The following is a 12,839-nucleotide window of genomic DNA, read 5'->3' as shown; positions in this document are numbered from 1 at the left end:
TGGTGACCTGGTGTGGCCAGAACAACCTGGAGCTAAATGCTCTGAAAACAGTGGAGATGGTTGTAGACTTTAGAAAGAACCCAGCCCCACCCACCCCCATCACCCTGAGAGACTCCCCAGTCGACACTGCGGAGTCCTTCCGCTTCCTGGGCTCCATCATCTCCCAGGACCTCAAGTGGGAGCTGAACATCAAAAGAGCTCAACAGAGGATGTACTTCCTGCGACAGCTGAAGAAGTTCAACCTGCCAAAGGCAATGATGGTGCACTTCTACACCTGCATCATCAAGTCCATCCTCACCTCCTCCATCACCGTCTGGTACGCTGCTGCCACTGCCAATGACAAAGGCAGACTGCAGCGTATCATCCGTTCTGCTGAGAAGGTGATTGGCTGCAATCTTCCATCTCTTCAGGACCTGTTCGCCTCTAGGACCCTGAGGCGGGCAGGTAAGATTGTGGCCGATCCCTCCCACCCGGGTCACAAACTCTTTGAGGTTCTTCCCTCCGGCAGGAGGATGCGGTCCATCAGGACCAAAACCTCACGCCACAAAACCAGCTTCTTCCCGACTGCAGTTGGCCTTATTAACAAGGCCCGGGACCCCCACCTGACCTGGACTTTTATCCCACCCCCACACCCCAAGTCTGTGTTACATTAACACACATTACATTGCACATTGCACATTGCTCATTCACATTGCACTCCTGTTTTGCATTTTGCATTCTACTTTCCACTTTACTTTTTTATATTCATTGTTATATATTTGTATCCTATATATAGTGTTTTTTGGTTCTTATGTGTAGTACTTTTCTTATGTGTAGTACTTATTTGTGTTTTTATGTTTTATGTTATGTGTAGTACTTATTGTGTTTGTATGTTTTTATGTTTACTGTATCCACCTTTACACCAGAAAAAATTCCAAGTAGGTGTAAACCTACTTGGCAATAAATCCAATTCTGATTCTGATTCTGATGGTGGAAAACTGAGAGAGGATATTTTTGTAAAAACATACTTTTTATGATCAACTGTGCATGAGGACAGATATGCAGTGACCTTGATGAAGAAACTAAGAAAATGAAAATATAATTAATCAATAATTAATCTGTACATGTTTTGCTGTCTACATTTATGCCATCAGTGCGACATTACTGTATGGCCACATTTCAGTCTTCTGTTCTCCAGGAAACGGACACATTAAGCCTACATAGACAAAATGTTTTCCATATGTAAATATTAAAGTCTCTAATCCAATTTTCTTATCAAAGAAATACTTGTTACTCTGCAGGGATGCAAATTAATGGTGGTGTTTTCAGGAAAAGTTGATGGGCAGCTCTTAGCTTTAAACTACAGTTTAAGTAGTTTGTCCTTGTAAACAATCCATATCTGAGGCCAGCAACTGTAGGGACATCAACAGGGTATGAAATGTTTTCTTCTACAAAAAGAGAACTTTATTGTATTATATATATATATTTATTTATTTATGGATTATAAATATTATGAGTATTCTGAATCCATTCACATCTGTATTGTTTAGCATTCACAAAATGTTAAATATCCTTTGCAGAAAATATACATTTTTTGGGTGAAATTATTGTTGTTGTTATTATAATTATTATTATGTGTTGTGTAATCATGATTTTGATGTCATGGCATCTATTGAAATAGGAAAATGTTGTAAACCAAAAGCTTTGAATACAGCTACTTAGTTCCGGGTGGCACTACAAGGCTCTGGACTGTTTCTGCTCTTCAGAGAATTCTGCCATCTCTCTAATGCACCAGCTGAAGTCACACCGGTAAAAAAAAAATCTTTATTTTATTCATTATTGCTGGATAACACTGAGATAGTTGTCATTAGTTATTTTATGTCATTGTGATACGTACAGGTCTTTGGTTGTATTACAATATTTCAGTTGAATAGTTAGATTTTGTATTTGTTGATACATGGTGGTCCATACTGGCTGCCAGGGTATACAGTAACTGCATAACTTTGATATTGTTAAGCCATAGGTCATCATGCAAAATATTGATAATAATTTTGCATCATGAAAAATATTGCTAATCATTTCACTAATTACTAAGTGACTAAGTTACACTAAGTGTCCTGTGTATGAAAAATATTATGACAACATCCATTAGACAATATTGCATAGTTTTAAAACTGCAACAACTAGGCTAGTGTAGAACTGCTGGATTTCAGAGGAGCTGCCAGAAAAACACTTTCTAGAGGTAATCTTCTTGAAGACTTGAAGAAGCGTATACAAATAATACAAGATACATACAATACTGTATATTCTTACATTTTTAAGAATCATAAAATGAAGCCATCACTGGTCCGCATGTTGACACTAAGATTTTACAGGAATACAGTATCAGTACGTAGTGGGGTCTCTTGTATAATCATTACGAAATGTTTTCATAGCCAACACAATGCAAAGATCTTCTGCTGAGATGGAGCTGGAGGAAACAACAGTGAAGTTGAACCAATTGTCAATCAGGAGACAGCAGCTAAATGAGCGACACGCTATTCTGACTATGTTGAAAAATTTTAGACATCAAACAGGCCGAGGGATAATAGGTAAGTCAAGGATAAAGTTTGGCTTTATTGTGTGTAGTACTGAGCTGTTGTAATGTGGTTTGAAAAATACAGGGACAGATTGTAAATGTTACCATTTTTCCTCGCTTTCATTGTCACACTCTCAACAGACACCAAGGAGGAAGCAGAGCTTGTGGCCATTCAGAATGAACTGGATATTCTATCAGTGAATAAGAAAGACCTGTTGGAGACACAAGAGAGGCTTGATCGAAGACTGCATAAGTCTGGTAAACTATCATGTTTTACCATCTATTATGTTTCCGATGTAAAATGAATAGAAGTAATATAATTAGAAACTTTTTATATCTGTACATATGGACATATACACTGCCCTCCAAAAGTTTGGAAACACCCTAGGAAAAGTGAATTTAAAATAGAATGAGCATAGTTCACTTCTTCGATTTAATGTATTAAAGTAACTTACCATGATCAACAACAAGAACAACAATAATAATTTCCTTTTTGATAACAACTTTTTGATTGCCAAGTACAGGTAGTACATTGACCAATAAGGGTCAATTTAGTATGCCATACAGTATACTAACAGCTCTTACAGGACAGAGGACTTATTTGCCACTTTTTGTTTGGAAGAACAGGCAGGTTCAAACAGTTTGGAAACACGTCAGCCTGTGATAGTTGTATGATGGCTATTCAGCTATTTAGAGATACAGCTAAAAATGGTTTTAGCTCCATCCAATGTGAGACATTGAATTGGAGAGAAGATATTAGATAACTGTATCACACCCAATGAGAAGCATGGAGAAAGGAAAGTTAGCAGTCTGTATCATATCCTGGTAATGTTGAACCAGCCATTTACCATACCATTTTACAGTACTGTTCCAAGTTTCACACTCCAACCAAACAAAAAGCATGCCGACAGGAGACAGTAAGCTGAAGTGATGATTATCATGGAATGGCATGCAAAGTCACAAGATCTTAATCTCACTAAGATGCTATGGGAGTAACTGGATCATATATCTTGTAACAGTGTCTAGTGAGCATCATCTTTGGGAAGTCCTTCAGGATGCTTGAAGTAATATATCAAATGAATATTTAAAAAACTGATTATTTACATGCCAAGAGTATGAGAATCTGTAATAGATGTCTATATACTAAATGATGACAAATATTTCAAGCATTCCCAAACTTTTGGAGGACTTCAAAGAATCTGCATCTACGGCTTTGAAGACCTTTACGAGCTTAGTGGACAGTTTACAAAGTTATTGAAGGGAAAATTTCAAGGCACTCCTTCTGTAGCTCTCTTCTAACTTTAGGGATTTTTTTCCCCACAAGACCTTAGTGTAGAGTTGGAAATCTAGTGAATGTGCAAGTCAGTGCATTTGGCTTCCAGTTTCCTCACTAAGCAGGTTTTACAAGCGTGTTTCAGTTTGTCACCCTGCTCCATGATGATGCAAATTTGCGCCCGTTAAGCACTGACAGCTCACAGTGGATGGGAAGATGTGAAACAGGGAAAGCATTCTCATTTTTTGTTGCACTCTTGCACTCTGTACACATCTCCCACCCTACCAGTTCTAAATCAGTCCTATTTCATTACATTTCCTCCACCACATTTGACAGAAGGCATCAATCATTCCCCCAGCCTCCTCGTATTTGCTCTATGTCTCACATACAGTGCCTTGCAAAAGTATTAAACACAAAAAAGTCATAATTTTCTAGAAAACAAACGGTAGTTACACATTCTTTTCCCAATCAGTATTTTTATTGTGAACTTTGTTAATACTAAACTTCATTCTATTTGCAGGTTTCAGATATATTTTTTCCTTTGGGACTTTGAAACCGATTCCAACCTTCTGAACACTAATGTAAATTAGTAATATTCAAGTTGTTTCTCTATTCCATGTTTAGGTTCAAGCCAGGATATGAATCACTCACCAGACTCCATGAAGGCTAAAGAAAATACAGGCTTTGAAATATATTATGTAGAGAACCCTCCTGATATCCCTGGTAAGTTCTGTGTAATTACTAGTCTTTTCAGGAATTTGAAATAAATTATAAACAAGCATAGCTATTGAAAAGGCGAAATATTCACTTATCCATGTGTATCAAGTTAACTGTTTCAAGACGTTTACTACTTTCTGGCCATATGGATTAGGATTTTTTTTGTAATCCAGCAGTTTACATCACTACAGGGCCTTTATATGGTGAGGTTGGAGGGATTACCTTGTTCTTCAAAACACAGTGGCACCAGGGATTGATTACCGAACGGGCCCATAAACCAGAGCCTCTGCGTGATGTCGCTGTTATTAACTTTGCATTTCTTGTCACACAATCAAAATGCTTAAGGCTAAAATACACTGGCACCGACGAGTGTCAAATCAGCGTGGCCATTATATTTCATATAAACACGCACCCTGGTGGCGGCACGCCGCTCTATTCCCGCCACAGTTCTATTCTCGGTTATAATACGGAAGATCAAAAATGCATTGCGTAAGGTCAGATTATTTTATGATTCATTTAGGTTTATACAGTCTTCCTGTGTTTGCTATATGTGACACCATGGCTTGCTGTCAATGGTGTTGTCAATTTTTAGACTTCACATCCAGGCCCAGGGGCCCATGGTTTCATAATCAGTCCATGGGTGGCACTGTTATTTGTACTACCATGGAGGAGATTCAGTCAGTGATTGTGATCAATCAGAGGACAAGGCTTTACTCTATGCGACTATGCAGAGTACAGAGTACTCTAGTTTGCTAGACTACACCAGGTTGATACACCAATGATACAACCAGTTTGCATCTAAATTGACCGCCAACATATTTAAAAATGTCCGACCATGAGTGCTCACTGATGGCACACCACATTGCATATGACACACTAGAAAATACTGTTTCTGCCTCTACTGTTTCTGCTCCAACAACGCTGTCCTGGAATCAACACAATCTCACAGAGAACTGCTGAAGCTACAACTTCTGCTCCTCCATTTAATTTACATTACTATGCAAGGAGGTACTCATACGTTCTTCCAAATGGACGACATGTTGACCCAACTGTATATATTTCATGCAGCCCCCAAGGTCTTCACTGATGTAGAGGAGCTACCCCCTTACCCTGCTAACACAAGATGTCCACACTGCCAATCATATGTGACAACGGAAATCGTCCGTACTGTGGGTCCTGTCGTTTGGCTGGTGTGCACAATGACTTCTCTGATTGGGTAAGTTTAGCAGATATCCACCTTGTTTCCAGTTGCTTGGAGATTGAGTAGTTGTATATGTTATTCAAGGCTTATAAGTGTTATTGTTCCTAAACAGAATCAGTTAATGAATCTGTCTCATTTGTTTTTACTTTGTCTAGCTGCGTGGCCGGGTGCTGCTTTATCCCTTTTTGCATAGACCATTTTAAAGATATGAAACACAAGTGTCCAAAGTGCCGTACTATTCTTCACACTGTGAAAAAATTATGAGGGATGGTGGCTCAAGACAGAATATTACACGTGGAGGATTTCTATGAAGGATCGGCCATGGATGAGAGCACTATTCCTTACACCATCCTGAAAGACTGCAAAGATTTAGATACAAGGGGGAAAAGAACAGATGTCATTATGTCCTCCCGATTTGTATGGGAGAGAACAAGTGAACATGTGATGTAATTTAAATGTAGGTCAAGTCAAGCATTCTGGCGGAGCTTGATATAGTTCACTTACCCATTTCAGAACGGCTGGTGTAGAAGCCTGTAAAAACGAACCCGCAGAACAGTATTGCTCTGTGTGGTGAGAAATTGATTCACTATTGCCTCTGAAAGTATTTAACAATAAGATTTTGGTCTGCAACATCTTAAATAAGAGTAGGATATTGTAATTTCTTGATGTTCCTAGTAAGTTAATCAATTGCGTATGTGCAAGCGCTTGATTTGCACAAAGGTAATTTTAAATAATGTTTGTCTATTTTAACAACAGTTTCAGCCTTAATGCTAATGTATTGAGAGATTATATGGCCTATGTAGTTCTATGTAACGGGCTGGTACACCCTGCAAAAATGGAAGAAAAGCTTTCTCACGCATGACATTGCCAGCTAAACTGCCAAAAGACACCAGTTAGTGTGTTTGCAAGCTTTTATCAGTGTCAGCTGGGCTGTTGGTGGTGTTTGCGAGGTTTTTGCATGCCTTTTAGATAGTTAGCTTACTAGTTTTGGAACAGAACTCTGTATTGCTGCTTTAAATAAAAACATTTTATCATTATTATTGCTGTTGTTGTTATGTATTTATTTTAATCGCAGCATTAAACATGGTTCATTTTATAGACTATATAAATTGTATTTAACATATATTTAATATATAATAACCTATGTTGTCTAGTAAAAGTAATTTTTTAAATCATTCCTAGTTAATTATTGTACTGCGTACAATGAACCAAGCGTTTTTATATTCGGTTGAAAAGAAAAGTACAATGATGTACAGCAATGACTGTCAAAAGCATGGACATCGTAATTTCATTTCAAAAGTGAAGCAAGCTGAGGGGAGAATGGAGGAGATTTAACCAAACATGGGTCGATTCTTGGCGGACCTGAACAATCCTTTTATTACCACAGGTATGCATACACCAAACTCATGTGTATACTCCACACTCCAAACTCATGTGTATACTCCACACTCCAAAAAGCACTTATTGCGCAGAATCTGGCTACAGCTGGCTTTAGGGCAGCACTGCTGTCCCAGTTATGAATAGCGACACATTATGAGGTGTAACGTTATCTATTTCTATTTTCTCTTTATCAATGAATTGTTAATGATGTTAAAACATACAGTGGAGTAAATAATAACCTGTTATTCACAATGGGCCTCATTCTCGGACACAGTTAAGAAGAATTTAAGAAGGAATTTCTTCTGAATTGGATTTAGGAAAACATTTGGCATTCATGAAAGTTCTCTCATCTGGGATTTGTTCTGAACTTCAGAAGACTTTCCGAACTCGAAATAGCAGTCGTAACTCGGCCAGAGTTTTCTCAAATGCGATTCCTTAAAAAACCACAAGATGGCCCCGTGGGCATTTAAGAAAACTGTCCGTGTTAGAAGTGTTAATGAATTTGTGAGAAATCGTTGGTGATTGCGTTCACATCAACTCTACAGAAATCTTCGGATTAAAATAATTATAATAATAATAATAATTACGAGAATATTTGTATCATTAACAATTACGTTTCACATGTATAGTCATGATTCTACGAGGCACCGTAATGTCATAAAATAAATAAAAGGACTACATCAGAATGCTGCACTTGTCTAGTGAGCGTCGTTTGGCACTGCCGTCTGTGCAAGTAGCCTACGGCAATCCAGAATTTTCATTTGTAGTTCCACGTTGGTGGAACGAACTGCCTAGCACTACCAGAGCAGGGGCGTCCCTCTCTACCTTTAAGAAGCTTTTGAAGACCCAACTCTTCAGAGAGCACCTCCCTTCCTAACTGGCACTTCGACTAGTGCTTAACTTGCACTTACAGCAGTTACATTCCTGCACATCGTTTTTATTTTCTATTTCGTTTTTCTATTTCTTATGTAAAGTAGTATTTATTGTTACACTAGGCCTCTATTGCTCGTAGCTTGACTGTTCTCTCCCTTGTACGTCGCTTTGGACAAAAGCGTCTGCTAAATGTAAATGTGAATGTACACGAACACTGCAAATGTAAGTGAATAAATAAATAGCACTAAACTCAATCACGTTGATATAGCTATAGTGGAATAGAATGGACACATTTTCATCCTGCAACGGTCCACCTCTGCACCGTTGAAGTTAGATGCTCGCTTTCCGCTTTGACATGACTCGTTTACGAGTTGCTTTCATGTAGATTCGGTCGATTACGACTGCACACGTCACTACAGTTGCGTGTCCTTATAAGGAGCTGGCGGGGCGTGTATGTATGCAAATTCAGGAGCACGAGAACGCGCTTTCAATTTCAGAAAACTCTTCTGGTGGAGCACAGCTCAGAACACTTCTGCTGCGTAGGAACACATTTTAAAGCGTTCATGAATTTGTCGGATGTCTTTTTCTTACGTTGTTTTTTCTGAAGCCCGTAAGAAATATTTCAGAAGAAACTTCAGAAAATGTTCGAGAATGAGGCCCAATGATCCTGTCCAAATGTGCACCCAACCTACAATCTTAAATGCTGCAAACGTTGCCGTATTAGGCTATGACTTGCACACCAAAACTGTGTAAGTGTATAGAGGTAAAATTATTAACTTCAAGAAAACAAGAGCAAGAGAGGTTTTAAGTCTTAATCAGTTTTGTTCATAACAGTACATATCAGTAAGTCAGTTTACAGTTACATCACATGTCGTTACATCACAACGATATTGCTGTTGTTTTCATCTATCTACAGAATACACACATGCACACACATTGTTTGTGTTTAGCAAAATCTACAGAAATACACCAATAGATAACCTTCATGAAATGCATGTATATTTAACTAATATCAGCTGTGCTGTTTGTGAGACACATAGGATGAAAATGGTTATGACCTACAAAACCCACAAAAAACAAACAACCAAAGCATAATGCACAATATAACAAAATGTGTATAACAGTATTGTATATCACATTATAGTAACATTAACAATAATAATAGCAAGTGGCTCAATAATAATAATATAAAAATGTAGGAATTGTAATACCTTAGAATGACAGATGAGTTCATAACACTTTGTGATACTCTTTGAATGTACTATGGCTGTCACTTGATCAAACAGCACTAGGTAGGTCATTCCACCACTGAAGTACCACTAATGAAAAGAATCTTGATTGCCATCTCTTGCTGTGGAGAGAAGGCAAAGACAGCAGACATGCTTCAAAGAATACTGACTAACATATTTTACCAGCTGAATGTGTGGGTCTTTGGGTCAATATTGTTAGAGCCAGAGGCAGCTAATTGTTAGATGAAAATATCAATGGATGGATGAACTGGCATGGAGTTGAGACAAGGAAGATGAGCTGGAGAGAATGGGCTATGGACGCTGACCGCATTAAATTAATTGTTGGAGCTACTTATAATGTCCGCCCAACTCCGCAGAACCTCACAGTAGGTGGTTGAAGAAAAAAGCTTGAAGCTGTTTTTGGGTGTCGGCTCATGTATTGTTGTGACTGCTCATTGTTTACTTTATTGAATTAACAATTCCCTTTGAAGATGCGATGGAGGAAGAAGCTAAAGCATGTGGAACTGGTAGCAGAAGTGAAGCAAGCACACACAAGACCAGTGGAGATAGGTGTTAGAGACTTTGTAGCTAAATCAGGTTAACTAGCATGAGACCTTTCATGTTTTACACCTCTCATTGAGGTTTGCGCTCCATACTGTCCCGTTAAAGGCAGTCAGGTGGGAATACACACACATCTTGACACACAACGTTATTGTTATGGAAGACTGAGTGTGAATGAACATTTGTTATCTATCGCATGTTGCTTTTACCTGATGCATGGGCTTCAGAGGGAGAGAGCGAGAGAGAGAGAGAGACCCGTTCACGTTTTACCTTACTGCATTAATAACTACCAGGCGAAAAAAATGCATTCCCATGTATAGGCCTCACCCAAGTATTAACCACAGGGCTGCAGAAATGTGATCAAATCAGTGTATAAACTGTGAAATGAAGGTAGCATCACAGTTCCCATTAATCTTCGGTATAGCAGTTACTATTTTGCCCAAGGCATATATCAGTCAAGGCAGTCAAAGTCTGCCTGTGAGTTGCAGTTGCACCTGAAAAGAACATGATCACTACTAGGCAAGAAATAACGCAAAGTAGAGGGAAAAAAATCATCATGGTTGTTTCTGTTACTGGTGTTTAAATATTATTGAGGAGCTTATTTCTTCAAAAGACTTACTAGACAGCTATCTAATTAGCAGGCTAATGTCAGCACAAGGGAGAGCTATGTGAACCAGAACACAAAAGTGGTTCTGAAAGAATTGGAAGCCATGCTGGAGATGTGGGTAACAGAAGAGTCCAGTGGGTCTAGTCCCGTCATTCTTGTGGACAAGAAGGATGGTCTATTCGGTTCTATTTGGTGTGGACTATCGCACGGTATATGAAATGTTTCAGTTTGAGGCCTACTCTATTCCCCGGGTCAACAAGCTCCTGGACTGTTTGGGCATTGCAGCCAGTTTGCAGTCCAAAACGAAAAAAGAGGTTAGGAGGTTCTTGGGGCTGGCGAGTTATTACCAGGGGTTTATTCCGAACTTCGCGGAATTGACCAGGCCCTAAACCGATCTGACCTGGAGAGGTGCCGATCCGGTCCAGTGGTCGGAGCAGTGCCAGGCTGTGTTTTCAAAGATAAAACAGGGAAATGCTTCTCCACACTCTCCACTTAGCTTTTCTTCCCATTCACCCTGCAAACTGATGCTTTGAACAGAGGACTGGGAGCCATCTTGTCTGAGGAGTCGACTGCCCGGTACTGTACATCAGCCTGAAATCGTAGTAGCTTAGGCCTGCATCGAGCGATGGGGGTGTGTGGTGGCAGGGTGTGAGTGTTGCATGGCTGCAGGGGGGAGAAAGGGCGGACTGGTTAAGTGAACAGTGTCAGGGTGGGTTCATTGGCACAGCTGTAGTGAGTTGGCTAATTCATCTCTCCCTTTCTTAGGCAGTTGTGTGCTGGAACTGGGCAGAGCAGACAGCACACAGACAGACTGAAGTCACACCAGAGAAACCAGTGATTAAAAAGGGACTTTTGTTGCAGTTGAAAAGTTGTAGGTTTCTATTTTAAGAGAGACTAAACAAATGCGGTCCAGGCTGCCGGGCAAAGATGTTGAAGAGCATATTTATGTTTCATGTATGTGTGACCGCCAGTGAAATAAACTACCTTGCTGATTATCCTGCTGTCTTCGCTTGAGATTGTGCTGAGGAAATCTTACGAGGACACTTATATACCATTTTTCATGTAATTTAGTGGAGGGGTTGAGCATGGGCCAAGGAAGAACCCATGCCCTTCTAGTTCTTTCAGTGTCTAATTTCTCATCTCAGTGTCTATGTTTTCAAACGTAACAATACCTCTAGAAGGCTCAACAGTGATTTCTGGTGTCCCAGACTCACTCACTCACTACAGCCCCAAGTAATACCAAGTATCATTCACAACCATTGGCTCGCTCTCCCAGCCCTATATGAAAACTGCTTCAATTTATTTCCAAATACAGGCATCCAAAATTAAAATGTTTGAAATATATTTAGCATTTTCAATGGGCAGTTTAATAACTGTGCGATGTCCGAAGGTAGGTTATAGCAGCATGTGGTCACAAACTCTTATGGAACTAACCACACAGAGACAGGACACATGATGGAATGGCCATGACAAAACTGTCTTTTGTTATTGATGAGGCACTGATTGCTCCAGGGATTTTGATTTGTCAAAAATCCACTGTTACCCTAGAACATCACTTTCTCACTTTCATTACTTCTAAAACGTCAAGGAGTACAGAAGTTGTAGGTTTTGGGTTGTAAGACAGTTACTCAACTTAGCTGTGGGGAGGTGTGTCATCCTATCTTATTCCTTGTACGTATGTGTAAACTTAATTGGCCAATAAACAAGATTCTGATTCTGATAATACTATTTTCAATTCTTTGATTATGTTATATCCCTACAACCCCCAATGATTTAGAGGGTGGTTAGGGTATACTTTTTAACAAGCGCTGCCATAAACTGGAGGCTAAGGCGTTCATGTATGAAATAATGTGAAAGCAGTACTACAGGAACTTTTAATAACATTTAGCTAACATGCAGCGTCTCGATGTGTTTATCTTCCAAATGTGGGCCCATAAGTTTAGCTTATTCACTAACATGATTGAAAGACTCTCCCGTCACAGTCACAGTCCTACAGCAACATCACTAACATGATTGAAAGACTCTCCCGTCACAGTCACAGTCCTACAGCAACATCACTAACATGATTGAAAGACTCTCCCGTCACAGTCCTACAGCAACATCACTGACATGATTGAAAGACTCTCCCGTCACAGTCCTACAGCAACATCACTAACATGATTGAAAGACTCTCCCGTCACAGTCCTACAGCAACATCACTGACATGATTGAAAGACTCTCCCGCCACAGTCCTACAGCAACATCACTAACATGATTGAAAGACTCTCCCGTCACAGTCCTACAGCAACATCACTGACAAAAGAACATGATTGAAAGACTCTCCCGTCACAGTCCTACAGCAACATCACTAACATGATTGAAAGACTCTCCCGTCACAGTCCTACAGCAACATCACTAACATGATTGAAAGACTCTCCCGTCACAGTCCTACAGCAACATCA

The 12,839-nt window shown here is 39.6% G+C and overlaps 1 long non-coding RNA gene across 1 annotated transcript; it reads left to right on the top strand.

Moving 5' to 3' along the window:
• The first annotated feature begins 1,715 nt into the window (after positions 1-1,715).
• LOC116223909 lies at positions 1,716-2,842 on the top strand. The gene is made up of 3 exons (XR_004165326.1): positions 1,716-1,788; positions 2,415-2,570; positions 2,699-2,842. It is a non-coding gene; the product is annotated as an uncharacterized LOC116223909 (long non-coding RNA).
• Positions 2,843-12,839: the final 9,997 nt, after the last annotated feature.

The sequence above is a fragment of the Clupea harengus genome, chromosome 1 (genome assembly GCF_900700415.2).
Source record: "Clupea harengus chromosome 1, Ch_v2.0.2, whole genome shotgun sequence".
Classification (NCBI taxonomy): domain Eukaryota; kingdom Metazoa; phylum Chordata; class Actinopteri; order Clupeiformes; family Clupeidae; genus Clupea; species Clupea harengus.
The sequence above is the reverse complement of the archived record's forward strand: the minus strand, read 5'-3'. Positions and strand labels throughout refer to the sequence as shown.